The sequence below is a fragment of the Kogia breviceps genome, chromosome X, assembly GCF_026419965.1.
Source record: "Kogia breviceps isolate mKogBre1 chromosome X, mKogBre1 haplotype 1, whole genome shotgun sequence".
NCBI lineage: Eukaryota > Metazoa > Chordata > Mammalia > Artiodactyla > Physeteridae > Kogia > Kogia breviceps.
In genome coordinates this window covers 58,441,298-58,460,327 of record NC_081330.1, presented here as the reverse complement: position 1 = coordinate 58,460,327, position 19,030 = coordinate 58,441,298, and the positions used below count along the sequence as shown (strand labels likewise).

Sequence of the window (19,030 nt, the reverse complement as noted above, 5' to 3'; positions counted from 1 at the left end):
CTTGATTTCTCCTGTGATTTCAAGTTATTTGGGTCTCCTCTTTTCAGACCTTTGGACAGATACTTGAGACTTAGTTACTTCACTATATTGTGCACTTCCATTCCTGTGCCTGTGTTCATTTTCAAGTGGTGGGGAGTCAGAAATAAAAAAAGAAATCAATGGGCTTGGCCCCACATTCTTGGTACCAGATCTCCTCTGATCAGAAGGGGAACTTCCTGTACTCTTGTTTCCACACTACAGATTGAGAGCTAGGACATAAGGGATTGGAGAAAGGAAAACAAAGCAACAAAAAACAAAAGCAAAAGAATCAAGGATTTCCATGATCTCTGAATTGTAGGAGTTCCCTTTCTTGCTCCTTAAGCCAGAAGCAGAGGGCTTCTCCTATTTCCCTCTCTGTCTGCACCAGTGCCCATTTATGTGTTTCAGGCTATGTTGAGTTCAAGCTAGAAGATACTGGAGGGGAAATTGTGCAAACCTACTACCAGATCAGTAGTACTTTGAATTCTGATGTTCTTACTCTATCCTCCTGCTAATATACTATTCAGAATTCTCAAAGAGTTACATCATGATTTCTGTCTAGGTATCATTGTGTTGTGTGAGAGAGAAAGGGTCGTATGTGTTTACCTGTTTTACCTAGAAGCACCACCAACTTTGTTACAGCATGTATTTTGGCCTTTCCCTGTATGATACACCATTTCTGTGCCACTTATCACACAGGTAAATTATGCTATATGATTTTAGTAGTCCTTGCTGTACATGTAACAAAAGCCCTGAGTTTTGATGAACTTTGACTTGGATTACCCATCAATTTACTGATTTCCCCTTACAGTCCTAAGGGAAAGAGGAAATTCATACTACTATGGAGTACAATTAAACTCACAACCTTTCCTTCACAATTTAAGCCTTGACATTTATTTCACTTGCTTCTAGTAATGTTAGAAAACTCTTAAGTTTGTAACTCAAATGTTTATTTTAGTGAATATTTTTATTTAACTTGACACCATTATTACTGCATTAGAGTAAAGCAAAAATGTATTATTACTGTATATCTTCTATTACAGGTCTTTAATGTAATAAACATCTGTAATGTGACTTTAATATTGTTTCAATTTTAATGTCATAGAAAAATACTCTGAAGATGAAATAGTTCTTATTTACTTTTCACTGTAATGAATAGTATGTCAAGGGACAGCACACATCTTTTCCTTCTGTTCAGATAGAGGACAATATGTAGTCATCTGTGAATAGATACAGTTGGAAATTATGATTGAGGCCAATAGAAACCCAGGCATACAGACTTCCTTTCTCAATTAAAATAAAAATCCTGACTAAAAAAAAAAATAAGAGCAGACAGTAAACTGTCCAGTTTCCATGATTTCTGGTTGAAGATCTTCATTATAGATTTGTTATTTTTACTGCAATATACAATGCAGATTCCTTTCATTATCGAGGATCATAATATTAAGTTCTTTCAAATGGAAAATAGTTTATTTCCTTGGGAGAGTGTGCTGCTGCTGCTGTTGTTTTTGTTGTTGTTGTTTTTCAGTCTCAAGGACAGAATTATATTTTTGTGTTTTGAACAAGTATTTAATATAGAGGATGCATTGAAAAAAGGGAAATGTTAACATCTAGAGACTCGGTGCTTATTTCTAAATGAATGGGTGGAATAAAATGTACCTTAGTTCTTTTGTGTCTATAAAATTATAGAACTCTACTCTCTTGTGAACATCCTTGATTTCCACTTGTCTTGCTTTAATGTTTTTCCATCCTCTTCCTCCTCTTCATTTATTCCATAAACATTTATTGCATGTAAATGTTTCTTTCGTTCTATAACAATTTGGTGAGAATATATACAAATCAAAATTTGATTTAGAAGGGAAGCAGTGTGAGGAGTCAGTCAAGCACCGATGCTCATTGAAACAGGCTGCCATGGCCCTCCACAACCCACAGTATATTTTTGGAAATTTTAGCACTGATGAATTCCATCAGTTCTTTGTGACTCCTTGCTCTTTGGTTGAGCATCGTCTATGTGGTGGAGCAGTTCTGCCTTGTGCACAAGCTGCTGATGAACTACCTAATGGAGAAGACTATTAGAGAATTGAATTTGGTGTTAATGAAGTAACTGAACCCACTGACACTTTGCTGAGAACTCCCAGCTACATACAGTATTTCAAGCACATTGAATCCTTAGGCTCCTAAATTTATCCTCATTGCACAGCTTCCCAAAAGATCCCTGATAACATAGATACAGAAGTGAACTATAGCTCCACCAACTACCACTACCCAGGCTCTTCCCTTGCTCTGGATGGCAGCACCAACGTGGAGGTGGAAATTTTAGAAAATGATGGCATCTTGGGTGGTCTTGGACAAAGGGAGTATAAAAAGAAAACAAAACCAAAAAAAGTCCACCTGGGTAGAGTTACTTGAAAGATGGCAGCGAGTGTAGTACTTCCACAGAAGCCCTGGTCAATGGCCAGGTCAATCTCAGAATCCAGAACAATGTAGGAGCAGAGGATGCAAAGTTGATGGGTGATGTGCCCCTGTTGGGGACACCTAGAACTTGTGGCAGCCCCCGGGATGCCACAGACTTTGGCAGTGATGCTGTGCCTAGTGGTTTTTTCCCAGAGCCTTCATTAGCGGGGCCAGGACTGCAGGGGCAGCCTGAGGGCTGCCTGCCATGGGGCTGACCTTGAACAATCTTGCCACCCCACAGAGGCTGCGAGGGACACCATTTTGAGGACCGCTGTGGCTCAGCCTTAGGCTGGGGCTGATACTACTGAGAACGTTGGAGGTGCCAACAGACAAATACTTGAATCCTTGGTTGAGGGCACAGCTGCTAACAGGGTGGAGTTGCACACTGCAAGCTCGGACACGGACTCTGCGAAAGTTAAGAGCACCTCCCCTCCTGCGGATGCTGGGCATCTGTGGTAGGTAGGCCCTGCTCCCACCAGTTGGCCTGCAAAATCGTGGGCCAGTCTTTTTCAGGATTCTAAGCCCTCTTCCTCCTACCCCTTCCCCTCCCCTCTCCCTACTCGACTGTGGTTTCCATGGAAACTAAGTATTCCCCTCCCACCACTTCTACCTTGGTCTCTGAAAAGCAGGTTGAAGTCAAGGAAGGGCTGGTTCCAGTTTCAGAGGATCCTGTAGCCATAAAGACTGCAGAGTTACTGCAGAACGTAACCTTGATTCCGAAACCAGTGTCATTGCAACCCTGCAGGTTGATCAATAAAGGAAACTGGGTGCAGACATTGGTTGCTTGCCCTCTGATGTATCACCTGATGAAGTTAGTTCTTCTGTATTCAAAAGTGCAGAGGCCTTGTATATCCACACCCATGGTAGATAGCTTTGTTCAGCTAAAGAATAAGTTTACTAATATGCCAGTGCCTCCAAAACCCAGACAATCTCTTGGGGATCATGAAGGATATCTGCCCTGGAGCTGCCTTTGATCCAATGTATACTTATAGACTCCTGACAGTTGTCAAGTCGAGCCTTTCTGAAAAGGATCACCAAAAAGATGCTGAGGAGTACTTAGGCTTCATTCTAAATGGACTTTATGAGGAAATACTGAACCTAAAGAAACTTCTCTCAGAAAATAATGAAAAACTTACTATTTCCAGTGGACCCAAAGCCAGTCAGTGAACAAAGACGAGCAGGAAGAACCAGGCAAAGGAAGTGAGGACTAATGGTAGCAAGTTGGTCCCTGAAATAAGACCTTGGTCATTCACCAGGCAGATTTTTTCCAGACCCCAATCACTGGCATTTTTGGTGAACACATCAGGTCTGTCGTTTACCAGCAGAGTTCAGAAGAGTCTGCCACCCTGTAGCCGTTCTTCACATTGCAGCTGGATATCCAGTTGGACAAGTTATGCACCGTCCAGGATGCGTTGGAAAGCTTGGTGACAAGAGAATCTGTCCAGGGTTATACCACCAAAATCAAACAAGAGGTTGAGATCAGTTGAAGAGTTACTTGGAAAAACTCCCTCTTTTTCTCGTGTTGCACCTGAAATGGTTTGTTTCTGAGAAGATTAGTGGAAGTCAGAAGCTTATAAAAAATACTGGATATCCTGTGGACTTGGAAATTAATAAAGGACTGCCTTCTCCAGGGGTTAAAAAATAAGAATTTTAAATGTCACAGAGCCTATAGGCTATTTGAAGTGGTCTACCACCACAGCAGCAGCAACACTGGTGACCACTACAACATGGCCAGGTTGGTCTGAACAGCTGGCTGTGCATCAATGAACAGATGGTCAAGGTGATTAACCAATACCAAGTGTTGAAGCCCACTACTGAGCGCACAGCCTACTTCTTGTATTACTGCCATGTGGACCTGCTGTAGCTGTCGCTGTCTGTGCCCAATGCTGCTTGTTGAGCACCAGGTCTCACCGACTTCCCTCTTATCTTTAGTGACTCTTTAGAGAGAAACTCTTTCTTCCTGTTGCAAAAATGGGTTACAATGAAAGGAGATGCCTTGGAGTTTGTGCACAACATGGTTTATGTTGACTTCTAATTTCCAAATCAAATCATTTGCTTGAAACAGATTGTCACTTGACTTAAGAAAATACACAATCTGTATCTCTTCTTTGGAGAAATGTCTATTTAGGTCTTCCACCCATTTTTGGATTGGGTTGTTTATTGTTTTGATATTGGGCTACATGAGCTGCTTGTATATTTTGGAGATAAATCCTTTGTCAGTTGCTTCATTTGCAAATATTTTTTCCCATTCTGAGGGTTGTCTTTTCTTCTTGTTTATGGTTTCCTTTGATGTGCAAAAGGTTTCAAGTTTCATTACATCCCATTTGTTTGTTTTTGTTTTTATTTCCATTTCTGTAGGAGGTGAGTCCAAAAGGATCTTGCTGTGATTTATGTCATAGAGTGTTCTGCCTATGTTTTCCTCTAAGAGTTTTACAGTGTCTGGCCTTACATTTTAGGTCTTTAATCCATTTTGAGTTCACATATGAAAGGATGCTCAACATCACTAATCATTAGAGAAATGCAAATCAAAACCACAAAGAGGTATCACCTCACTGTGGTCAGAAAGGCCATCATTAAAAATCTACAAGCAATAAATGCTAGAGAAGGTGTGGAGAAAAGGGGACCCTCTTGCCCTGTAGGTGGGAATGTAAATTGATACAACCACTATGGAGAACAGTATGGAGGTTCCTTAAAAAACTAAAAATAGAACTAACATATGACCCAGCAATCCCACTACTGGGCATATACCATGAGAAAACCATAATTCAAAAAGAGACATGTACCACAGTGTTCATTGCAGCACTATTTACAATAACCAGAACATGGAAGCAACCTAAGTGTCGATTGACAGATGAATGAATAAAGAAGATGTGGCACATATATACAATGGGATATTACTCAGCCATAAAAAGAAATGAAATTGAGTTATTTGTAATGAGGTGGGTGGACCTAGGGTCTGTCATACAGAGTGAAGTAAGTCAGAAAGAGAAAAACAAATACCGTATGCTAACACATATATATGGAGTCTAAAAAAAAAAAAAAAAGGTTCTGATGAACCTAGGGGCAGGACAGGAATAAAGATGCACACGTAGCAAATGGATTTGAGGACATTGGGAGGAGGAAGGGTAAGCGGGGAGGAAGTGAGAGAGAAATACTGTCATATATACACTTCCAAATGTAAAATAGATAGCTAATGGGAAGCAGCTGAATAGCACAAGGCTTGGTGCTTTGTGACCACCTAGAGGGGTGGGATAGGATGCGTGGGAGGGAGGCACAAGAGGCAGGGGATATGGGGATATATGTATACATATAGCTGATTCACTTTGTTATACAGCAGAAACTAAAACAACATTGTAAAGCAATTATACTGCAATAAAGATGTTACAGAAAAAGAAAATACATTAAACATACCATATTTCTGAAATAATTCTGATTCTCCATCTAACTGTACAGTAGAATAGATCCTGCACCAGTTACAACTCTTTTAAATTTGTGGAAATGAATTTTATCTTTCCTTAAAAAGTAAATTTTTTAATACATCACACTTTCCTCCCCCACCATTTAATTTTTTGATAAATGATAAAAATGAGCTATTATCAGAGAAGAAATAGTTTTTACTTCAAAAGATAAATAAACACAAGAAATAAGTTGCTCTTTACTAATAGGAAAAATACACTTTAACAATTGTGTGATGAGAAGCTGCTTATGTGCACATTGCAAATGAAATATTGGAGTTAAGATGTTAGCCATATAGATGGGTGATTGTAATTATTGCCATTAAAAGATTTCACATTGCATTCATGCTTCTGTGTACACATAATGAAAAATGGGCAAAATAATAAAGATTGACATTGCCCTATGTCTGCTGTTTAATTCTGCTGCCTGCTCCTCTATGATACTACATCTCTAATTGTACACAGCTAGTGATACCTAGGAGTCTAAAGTTGTCATCCATCAATAAAAAAATCACAAAGTTGGTTTTAAAAAAAGTTTATCCTCATTTTAAAAGAAGTTTATTTTTTGCAATTTAAAAATTGTCATTTTCCTAGTTTGGAATTGTAGCTTCCTGTATCTAGAAGAAGAAGAAAGTAATTTATGACTTGAATCACATTTGTAAAATGGTAATCATAGATTGATAGATGAAAGTATACCTTACTGAGGGACTTCCCTGTTGGTGCAGTGGTTAAGAATCTTCCTGCCAGAAGAAGAAGAGAAAAAGAAAGGGACTGAGAAAATATTTGAAGAGATTATAGTTGAAAACTTCCCTAATATAGGAAAGGAAATAGTCAACCAAGTCCAGGAAGCACAGAGAGTCCCATACAGGATAAACCCAAAGATAAACACGCCGAGACACATAATAATCAAACTGTCAAAAATTAAATACAAAGAAAACATATTAAAAGCAGCAAGGGAAAAACAACAAATAACACACAAGGGAATCCCCATAAGGCTAACATCTGATCTTTCAGCAGAAACTCTACAAGCCAGAAGGGAGTGGCAGGACATATTTAAAGTGATGAAGGAAAAAAACCTACAACCAAGACTACTCTACCCAGCAAGGATCTCATTCAGATTTGATGGAGAAATTAAAACCTTTACAGACAAGCAAAATCTGAGAGAGTACAGCACCACCAAACCAGCTTTACAACAAATGCTAAAGGAACTTCTCTAAGCAAGAAACATAAGAGAAGGAAAAGACCTACAAGAACAACCTGAAACAATTAAGTAAATGGTAATAGGAACGCACATATCAATAATTACCTTAAATGTAAATGGATTAAATGCTCCCACCAAAAGACACAGACTGGCTGAATGGATACAAAAACAGGACCCATATATATGCTGTCTACAAGAGACCCACTTCAGACCTAGGGACACTTACAGGCTGAAAGTGAGGGGATGGAAAAAGATATTCCATGCAAATGGAAATCAGAAGAAAGCTGGAGTAGCAATTCTCATATCAGACAAAATAGACTTTAAAATAAAAACTATTACAAGAGACAAAGAAGGACACTATATAATGATCAAGGGATCGATCCATGAAGAAGATATAACAATTGTAAATATTTATGCACCCAACATAGGCGCACCTCAATACATAAGGCAAATACTAACAGCCATAAAAGGGGAAATCGACAGTAACACAATCATAGTAGGGGACTTTAACACCCCCCTGTCACCAATGGACAGATCATCCAAAATGAAAATAAATAAAGAAACACAAGCTTTAAATGATACATTATACAAGATGGATTTACTTGATATTTATAGGACATTCCATCCAAAAACAACAGAATACACATTTTTCTCAAGTGCCCATGGAACATTCTCCAGGATAGATCATATCTTGGGTCACAAATCTAGCCTTGGCAAATTTAAGAAAATTGAAATCGTATCAAGTATCTTTTCTGACCACAACGCTATGAGACTAGATATCAATTACAGGAAAAGATCTGTAAAAAATACAAGCACATGGAGGCTAAACAATACACTACTTAATAACGAAGTGATCACTGAAGAAATCAAAGAGGAAATACAAAAATACTTAGAAACAAATGACAATGGAGACACGACGACCCAAAACCTATGGGATACAGCAAAAGCAGTTCTAAGAGGGAAGTTTATAGCAATACAATCATACCTTAAGAAACAGGAAGCAACTCGAATAAACAACTTAACTTTGCACCTAAAGCAATTAGAGAAGGAAGAACAAAAAAACCCCAAATTTAGCAGAAGGAAAGAAATCATAAAGATCAGATCAGAAATTAATGAAAAAGAAATGAAGGAAACAATAGCAAAGATCAATAAAAGTAAAAGCTGGTTCTTTGAGAAGATAAATAAAATTGATAAATCATTAGCCAGACTCATCAAGAAAAAAAGGGAGAAGACTCAAATCAATAGAATTAGAAATGAAAAAGGAGATGTAACAACTGACTCTGCAGAAATACAAAAGATTATTAGAGATTACTACAAGCAACTCTATGGCAATAAAATGGACAACCTGGAAGAAATGGACAAATTCTTAGAAATGCACAACCTGCCAAGACTGAACCAGGAAGAAATAGAAAACATGAACAGACCAATCACAAGCACTGAAATTGAAACTGTGATTAAAAATCTTCCAACAAACAAAAGCCCAGGACCAGATGGCTTCACAGGCGAATTCTATCAAACATTTAGAGAAGAGCTAACACCTATCCTTCTCAAACTCTTCCAAAAGATAGCAGAGGTAGGAACACTCCCAAACTCATTCTACGAGGCCACCATCACCCTGATACCAAAACCAGACAAAGACGTCACAAAGAAAGAAAACTATAGGCCAATATCACTGATGAACATAGATGCAAAAATCCTCAACAAAATACTAGCAAACAGAATCCAACAGCACATTAAAAGGATCATACACCATGATCAAGTGGGGTTTATTCCAGGAATGCAAGGATTCTTCAATATACGCAAATCAATCAACGTGATACACCATATCAACAAACTGAAGGAGAAAAACCATATGATCATCTCAATAGATGCAGAGAAAGCTTTTGACAAAATTCAACACCCATTTATGATAAAAACCCTGCAGAAAGTAGGCATAGAGGGAACTTTCCTCAATATAATAAAGGCAATATATGACAAACCCACAGCCAGCATTGTTCTCAATGGTGAAAAACTGAAACCATTTCCACTAAGATCAGGAACAAGACAAGGTTGCCCACTCTCACCACTCTTATTCAACCTAGTTTTGGAAGTTCTAGCCACAGCAATTAGAGAAAATAAAGAAATAAAAGGAATCCAAATAGGAAAAGAAGAAGTAAAGCTGTCACTGTTTGCAGATGACATGATACTATATATAGAGAATACTAAGGATGCTACCAGAAAACTACTAGAACTAATCAATGAATTTGGTAAAGTAGCAGGATACAAAGTTAATGCACAGAAATCTCTGGCATTCTTATACACTAATGATGAAAAATCTGAGAATGAAATTAAGAAAACACTCCCATTTACCATTGCAACAAAAAGAATAAAATATCTAGGAATAAACCTACCTAAGGAGACAAAAGACTTGTATGCAGAAAACTATAAGACACTGATGAAAGAAATTAAAGATGATACAAATAGGTGGAGAAATATACCATGTTCTTGGATTGGAAGAATCAACATAGTGAAAATGACTGTATTACCCAAAGCAATATACAGATTCAATGCAATCCCTATCAAATTGCCACTGGCATTTTTTACAGAACTAGAAAAAAGAATTTCACAATTTGTATGGAAACACAAAAGACCCCGAATAGCCAAAGCAATCTTGAGAACGAAAAATGGAGCTGGAGGAATCAGGCTCCCTGACTTCAGACTATACTACAAGGCCACAGTAATCAAGACAGTATGGTACTGGCACAAAAACAGAAATATAGATCAATGGAACAGGATAGAAAGCCCAGAGATAAACCCACACACATATGGTCACCTTATCTTTGATAAAGGAGGCAAGAATATACATTGGAGAAAAGACAGCCTCTTCAATAAGTGGTGCTGGGAAAACTGGACAGCTACCTGTAGAAGTATGAAATTAGAACACTCCCTAACACCATACACAAAAATAAACTCAAAATGGGTTAAAGACCTAAATGTAAGGCCAGACACTATCAAACTCTTAGAGGAAAACATAGGCAGAACACTCTATGACATCAATCACAGCAAGATCCTTTTTGACCCATCTCCTAGAGAAATGGAAATAAAAACAAAAATAAACAAATGGGATCTAATGAAACTTAAAAGCTTTTGCACAGCAAAGGATACCATAAACAAGACCAAAAGACAACCCTCAGAATGGGAGAAAATATTTGCCAATGAAGCAACTGACAAAGGATTAATCTCCAAAATTTATAAGCAACTCATGCAGCTCAATAACAAAAAAACAAACAGCCCAATCCAAAAATGGGCAGAAGAACTAAATAGACATTTCTCCAAAGAAGATATACAGATAGCCAACAAACACATGAAAGAATGCTCAACATCATTAATCATTAGAGAAATGCAAATCAAAACTACAATGAGATATCATCTCACACCGGCCAGATTGGCCATCATCAAAAACTCTAGAAACAATAAATGCTGGAGAGGGTGTGGAGAAAAGGGAACACTCTTGCACTGCTGGTGGGAATGTAAAATGATACAGCCACTATGGAGAACAGTATGGAGGTTCCTTAAAAAACTACAAATAGAACTACCATATGACCCAGCAATCCCACTACTGGGCATATACCCTGAGAAAACCATAATTCAAAAAGAGTCATGTACCAAAATGTTTATTGCAGCTCTATTTACGATAGCCAGGACATGGAAGCAACCTAAGTGTCCATCAACAGATGAATGGATAAGGAAGATGTGGCACATATTTACAATGGAATATTACTCAGCCATAAAAAGAAATGAAACTGAGTTATTTGTAATGAGGTGGATAGACCTGGAATCTGTCATACAGAGTGAAGTAAGTCAGAAGGACAAAAACAAATACCGTATGCTAACACATATATATGGAATCTAAAAAAAAAAAAAAAATGTCATGAAGAGATTAGTGGTAGGAGGGAATAAAACACAGACCTACTAGAGCATGGACTTGAGGATATGGGGAGGGGGAAGGGTAAGCTGTGACGATGTGAGAGAGTGGCAGGGACATATACACACTACCAAATGTAAATTAGATAGCTAGTGGGAAGCTATAGCATAGCACAGGGAGTTCACCTCTGTACTTAGTGACCACCTAGAGGGGTGGGATAGGGAGGGTGGGAGGGAGGGTGACAAAAGAGGGAAGAGTTATGGGAGCATATGTATATGTATAACTGATTCACTTTGTTGTAAAAGAGAAACTATCACACTATTGTAAAACAGTTATACTCAAATAAAGATGTTAAAAAAAAAAAAAAAGAAGTTAAACCTGTACTCTAGCTAGTTGAAATAAAAGCCATGTTAACTGTGAAAAAAAAAAAAAAAAAAAAAGAATCTTCCTGCCAATGCAGGGGCAGGGGTTTGATCCCTGGTCCAGGAAGATCCCACATGCCATGGAGCAACTAAGCCCATGTGCCACAACTACTGAGCCTGAGCTCTGAGAAGCCCACACACCACAGCAGAGAGTAGCCCCTGCTCTCTACAACTAGAGAAAGCCTGCACACAGAAAAGAAGACACAATGCAGCCAATAAATAAAACAATAAATAATTTTTTAAAAGTATACCTTAATGAGAAAATGAAAAGATAGCATTCTCAGTATAGTTTTGAAAACCATATCAATGGATATAAATAAACCGCATACTTTTCATTCCTGAAATCTGAGGAAAGTATTAGACATTACAGAAAAGTTTCCTGGCTTTCTGTTGAGACAAATATTGGTTTAAGAAATATGAAAAATACTAATAAATATATAATAAATATATTAAGTTGTATGAACTGTTTATATATTTTGGATATTAAAATTTGTTGGGCATGTTATTTATAAATATTTTCTCCTATCCCATAGGTTGTCTTTTCACTTTGTTGATGGTTCCCTTTGCTGTGTAAAAGGTTTTAATTTTAACTAGGTCTCCTTTGTTTATTTTTGCTTTTATTTCTTTTGCCTTAGGGAACAGATCCAAAAAAATATTTCTCCAATTTATGTCAAAGACTGTTCCTCCTATGTTTTCTTCTAGGAATTTTATAGTTTCAGGTCTTACATTTAGGTCTTTAATACATTTTGAGTTTATTTTTGTATTTGGTGTGAGTAAATGTTCTAATCTCATTGTTTTACATGTAGCTGTCCAGTTTTCTCAGCACCACTTGTTGAAGAGACTGTCTTTTCTCCATTTTATTTCCTTAGCTCCTTTGTCATATATAAATTGATCATAAGCGCATGGTTCATTTCTGGGCTTCCTATTCTGTTCCATTGATCTTTGTGTGTATTTTTGTGCCAGTACCATGCTGTTTTGATTACTGTAGCTTTGTAGTATAGTCTGAACTCAGGGAGGGTGATACCTCCAGCTTTGTTCTTTTTCTCAAGATTACTTTGGTAATTCATGGTCTTTTGTGGTTCCATATGAAATTTAGGATTATTGGTTCTAGTTCTGTGAAAAATATCATGGGTATTTTGGCAGGGACTTCATTAAATCTGTAGATTGCTCTGGGTAGTAGGGCCATTTTAAAAATATTAATTCTTCCAAAGTAATAGCATAGGATACCTTTCCATTTCTTTGTATCATCTTCAAATTCTTTCATCAGTATTTTATAGTTTTCAGAGTATAGGCCTTTCACCTCTTTAGTTAAGTTTATTCATAGATATTTTATTCTTTTAGATGTGATTTTAAATGGGATTAAAAAAAAATTCTCTCTTCCTGATAGTTCATTATTAGTGTATCGAAAAGCCACAGATCTCTGTATATTAATCTTGTATCCTGCAACTCTACTGAATTTATTTATTAATTCTAGTGTTTTACAGTGGAGACTTCAGTGTTTTCTATGTATAGTATAATGTCATCTTCAAATAGTAACAGTTTTACTTCTTCATGTCCAATTTGGATGCCTTTTATTTCTTTTTCTTGTCTGATTGCTGTAGCTAGGACTTCCAATACTATGTTAAATAGAAGTGGTGAGAATACTACTTCTCACCTTGTTTTGTTTCTGAATATGGAGGAAAGGATTTCAGCTTTTCACCACTGACAATGATGTTAGCTGTGAGTTTTCATAAATGGCCTTTATTTTGTTGAGATATGTTCTCTGTATGCCCACTTTAATGAGAGTTTTTATCATGAATGGATGTTGAATTTTGTCAAATGCGTTTTCTGCATCTGCTGAGATGATAATGTGATTTTTATCCTTCCTTTTGTTACTGTGGTATATCACATTGATTTATTTGTGAACGTTGAAACATCCTTGGGTCCCATGAATGAATCCAACATGGATCATGTTTTGTGACCATTTTTATATGTTGGATTCAGTTTGCAAATGTTTTGTTGAGAATTTTTGCCTCTATATTAATCAAATATATTGGCTTGTAGTTCTCTTTTATTGCAGTGCCTTTGTTTTAGTATCGGGTAGATTCATATAATGAATTTAGGAGTGCTTCATCTTCTTAAATTTTTTGGAATAATTTGAGAAAGATATTATCTCTTCTTCCTATATTTGGTAGAATTCCCCTGTGAAGCTGTCTGGTCATGACTTTTGTTTGCTAGGAGTATTTTTTATTAAAAATTCAATTTCACTACTAGTAATTAGACTGTTCAAATTGTCTGTTTTTTCTTGATTCAGTCTTGGCATGTTGTATGTTTCTAGAATTTTTCCATTTTTTCTAAGCTGCCCAATTCTCTGCCATATAACTGTTCATAGTATTCACTTATGATTTTTTGTATCTCTGTGGTATTGTTAATTATTTCTCCTCTTTTATTTCTTATTTTGTTAATTTGATTCTCTCATTTCTTCTTGGTGAACCTGAGTAAAGGTTTAATCTATTTTGATTATCTTTTCAAAAAAACCACCTTGTGGTTTCATTGCTCTTTTCTATTATTTACTCTCTGTTTTATTTAACTCCTCTATGATCTTGATTATTTCCTTCCTTCTGCTGACTTTGATCTTTCTTTGTCGTAATTTTTTAAATTCTTTCAGGTGGTAGGTTAGGTTGTTTTTCTGAGATTTTTCTTTTTTCTTGATGAAAGCCTGTATTGCTATAAATTTCCCCCTTAGAAGTGCTTTCGCTGCATCCCAGAGATTTAGGAATGTTGTGTTTCCATTTTCATTTGTATCCTGGTATTTTCTGATTTCTTCTTTGATTTCTTCATTGACCCATTGGTTTTTTACTAGCATGTTGTTCAGTATCCATGTGTTTGTTTGTTTGTTTTTTTCATTTTTCTTTATGCAGGTGTTTTCCAGGTTCATACTGTTGTCCTCAGAAAATATGCTTACCCTTCCCCCTCCCCATATGATGATGTGAGAGAGTGGCAGGGACATATATACACTACCAAATGTAAATTAGATAGCTAGTGGGAAGCTGCAGCATAGCACAGGGAGTTCACCTCTGTGCTTTGTGACTACCTAGAGGGGTGGGATAGGGAGGGTGGGAGGGAGGGTGACACAAGAGGGAAGAGTTATGGGAACATATGTATATGTATAACTGATTCACTTTGCTGTAAAGGAGAAACGAACACACTATTGTAAAACAGTTATACTCAAATAAAAATATTAAAATAAAAAAAATATGCTTGATATAATTTCTGTCCTATTAAATTCGTTGAGGCTTGTTTTGTGGTCTAGCATGTGATCTATTTTGGAGAATGGTCCATGTGTACTGGAAAAGAATATGCATTCTGCTGTGTTTGGATGGAATGTACTGTAGCTCTCTATTAAGTCCAACTAGTCTATAGTGTCATTTAAGGTCACTGTGGCCATATTGATCTTCTGTGTGGATGATCTGTCCACTGATGGAAGTGAGATATTAAAGTACCCTAATATTATTGCACTATTGTCAGTTTATCCTTTAATGTCTCTTAGTATTTACTTTGTATATTTAGGTGCTCCTGTATTGGGTACATATGTGTTAATGAGTGTGATATTCTCTTCTTGTACTAATCTCCTTATCATTGTATAATGCCCTCCCTTGTCTTTTGTTATATTTCTTTGGGTTAAAGTCTATTTTGTCTGAAATGAGTGTTGCTACCTCCACTTCCTTGTCATTTCCATTTGCATGAAACATCATTTTCCATTCCATAACTTTCAGTCTGTGTGTGTCTTTACTTCTGAAATGATTCTCTTGTAGACAGCATAGAGATGGACCTGGTGTTTTCTTTTATCCAATCAGCCACCCTATGTCTTTTGATTGATGCATTTAGTCCATTGACATTTAAAGTAATTATTGATAGGTATGCCTTATTGCCATTTTATTATTTGTATTAGGGTTCATTTTGTAGTTCTTCCTTGTTTAATTCTTTCTGTTTCTTTCCTTGTGGCTTGATGATTTTCCTTAGTGGTATACTTGAGTTCATTTATTTTTGTTTTTGTGTATCCCTTGTGTGTTCTTGATTTGTGGTTGCCATGGAGTCCATATATGTTGGCACATAATTATATCCACTTATTTTAAATTGGTAATCTTTTAAGTTCAAACACATTATAAAAGATCTACCTTTTTTACTCTCCCAACTCATATTTTGTGTTACTTTTACATCTTTATTGGGGTATAATTGCTTTACAATGTTGTGTTATTTGTGATTGTATAAGAGAGTAAATCAGATATATATATATATATATATATATATATTTCCATATCCTCTCCCTCTTGTGTCTCCCTCCCACACTCCCTATCCCACCCCTCTAGGTGGTCACAAAGCACAAAGCTGATCTCCCTGAGCTATGTAGCTGCTTCCCACTAGCTATCTATTTTACATTTGGTAGTGTATATATGTCAATGCTACTCTCTCACTTCATCCCAGCTTACACTTGGCACTCCCCATGTACTCAAGTGCATTCTCTACATCTGTGTCTTTACTTCTGTCCTGTCCCTAGGTTTGTCAGAACTTTTTTTTTTGGATTGCATATGTACATGTGTTAACATACGGAATTTATTTTTCTTGCTGATGAATTTCACTCTATATGACAGACTCTAGGTCCATCCACCCAACTACAAATAACTCAATTTCATTTCTTTTTATGGCTGAGTAATATTCCATTGTATATATGTGCCACATCTTCTTTATCCATTCATTTGTCTATGGACATTTAGGTTGCTTCCATGTCCTGGCCATTGTAAACAGTGCTGCAATGAATACTGTGGTACCTGTCTCTTTTTGAATTATTGTTATCTCAGGGTATGTGCCCAGTAGTGGAACTGCTGGGTAAAATGGTAGTTCCATTTTTAGTTTTTTAAGGAACCTCCATACTGTTCTCCATAGTGGCTGTATCAATTTACATTCCCACCAAGAGTGCAAGAGGGTTCCCTTTTTTCCACACCCTCTCCAGCATTTATTGTTTGTAGATTTTTTTTTTTTTTTTTTTTTTTTGTGGTACGCGGGCCTCTCACTGTTGTGGCCTCTCCCATTGTGGAGCACAGGCTCCAGACACACAGGCTCAGTGGCCATGGCTCATGGGCCCAGCTGCTCCACGGCATGTGGGATCTTCCCAGACCGGGGCACGAACCCGTGTCCCCTGCATTGGCAGGCGGATTCTCAACCACTGTGCCACCATGGAAGCCCTTGTTTGTAGATTTTTTGATGATAGCAATTCTGATTGGTGTGAGGTGATACTGCATTTTAGTTTTGATTTGCATTTCTCTACTGATTAATTGTGTTGAGCATCCTTTCATCTGTTTGTTGGCAATATGTATATCTTCTTTGGAGAAATGTCTATTTAGGTCTTCTACCTATGTTTGGGATGGGGTGGGTTTATTTTGATATTGAGCTGCATGAGCTGCTTATATATTTTGGAATTAATCCTTTGTTGGTTGCTTCATTTGCAAATATTTTTTTTTCCCATTCTGAGGGTAGTCTTTTCATCTTGTTTATGGTTTCCTTTACTGTGCAAAATTTTAGGTCTCATTAGGTACCATTTATTTATTTCTGTTTTTGTGTCCATTTCTCTAGGAGTTGGGTCAAAAAGGATCTTGCTGTGATTTGTGTCACAAAATGTTCTGCCTATGTTTTCCTCTAAGAGTTTTACAGTGCCTGGCCTTACATTTAGGCCTTTAATCGCTTTTGAGTTCATTTTTGTGTATGGTGCCAGGAAGTGTTCTAATTTCATTCTTTCACATGTAGCTGTCCAATTTTCCCAGCACCACTTATTGAAGAGGCTGTCTTTTCTCCATTGTATATTCTTGCCTCCTTTGTCAAATTTAAGGTGATCATCCATGCATGGGTTTATCTCTGGGCTTTCTAGCCTCTCCATTGGTCTATATTTCAGTTTTTGTGCCAGTACCATACTGTCCTGGTTAATGTAGCTTTGTAGTATAGTCTGAATCCAGGGAGCCTCATTCCTGCAGCTCTGTTTTTCTTTTTCAAGATTGCTTTGGCTATTTGGGGTCTTTTGTGTTTCCATACAAATTGTGAGGTTTTTTGTTCTAGTTCTGTGGAAAATGTCATTTGTAGTTTGATAGGGATTGCATTGAATCTGTAGATTGCTTTAGGTAGTATAGTCATTTTTGCAATGTTGATTCTTCCAATGCAAGAACATGGTATATCTCTCCATCTGTTTGTGTCTTTAATTTCATTGATCAGTGTCTTATAGTTTTCTGCATACAGGTCTTTTGACTCCTTAGGTAGGTTTATTCCTAGGTATTTTATTCTTTATGTTGCAATGGTAAATGTGAGTGTTTCCTTAATTTCTCTTTCAGATTTCTTGTCATTAGTGTATAGGAATGCCAGAGATTTCTTTGCATTAATTTTGTATCCTGCTACTTTAGCAAATTCATTAATTAGCTCTAGTATTTTTCTGGTAGCATCTTTATGATTCTCTATGTATAGTATCATGTCATCTGCAAGCAGTGACAGCTTTACTTCTTCTTTTCTGATTTGAATTCCTTTGGTTTGTTTTTCTTCTCTTATTGCTATCACTAAAACATCCAAAACTATGTTGAATAATAATGGTGAGAGTGGGTCACATTGTCTTTTTCCTAATCTTAGAGGAAATGGTTTCAGTTTTTCACCATTGAGAGCGATGTTGGCTGTGGGTTTGTCATATATGGTTTTTATTATGTTGAGGTAGGTTCCCTCTATGCCCACTTTCTGGATAGTTTTTAATCATAAATGGTTTTGAATTTTGTCAAAAACTGTTCCTGCATCTATTGAGATTATCATATGGGTTTTACCCTTCAGTTTGTTAATATGGTGTATCACATAGATTTATTTGCATATATTGAAGAATCCTTGCATTCCTGGGATAAACCCAACTTGATCATGTTGTTTGATCCTTTTTATGTGCTGTTGGATTCTTTTTGCTAGTAGTTTGTTGAGGATTTTTGCATCTATTTCATCAGTGATATTGGTCTGTAGTTTTCTTTTTCTGTGACATCTTTGTCTGGTTTTGGAATTAGGGTGATGGTGACCTTGTAGATGAGTTTGGGGATGTTCCTCGCTCTGGTATATTTTGGAAGAGTTTGAGAAGGATAGGTGTTAGTGCTTCTCTAAATGTTTGATAGGATTTACCTTTGAAGCCATCTGGTCCTGGGGTTTTATTAGTTGGAAGATTTTTAATCACAGTTTCAATTTCAGTGCTTTTGTTGGTCTGTTCATATTTTCTATTTCTTCTTGGTTCAGTCTGGGAGGGTTGTACTTTTCTTAGAACTTGTCCATTTATTCCACATTTTCCATTTTATTGGCATATAGTTGCTTGTAGTAGTCTCTCATGATCCTTTGTATTTCTGCAGTGTCAGTTGTTACTTCTTTTTTATTTCTAATTCTATTGATTTGAGTCTTCTCCCTTTTTTTCTTGATGAGTCTAACTAATGCTTTATCAATTTTGTCTTCTCAAAGAATCAACTTTTAGTTTTATTGATTTTTGGTATTGTTTTCTTCATTTGTTTTTCTTTTTTTTTTTTCTGGTCTGATTTTTATG

The 19,030-nt window shown here is 36.7% G+C and overlaps 1 protein-coding gene and 1 pseudogene across 2 annotated transcripts in view; both read left to right on the top strand.

Moving 5' to 3' along the window:
• The window catches only part of DACH2 (dachshund family transcription factor 2), a 640,028-nt gene that overhangs the window by 351,821 nt on the left and 269,177 nt on the right, over positions 1-19,030 (top strand). The window lies entirely within an intron of this gene.
• Positions 1,921-4,336, top strand: LOC131747906 (ubiquitin carboxyl-terminal hydrolase 10-like; annotated as a pseudogene).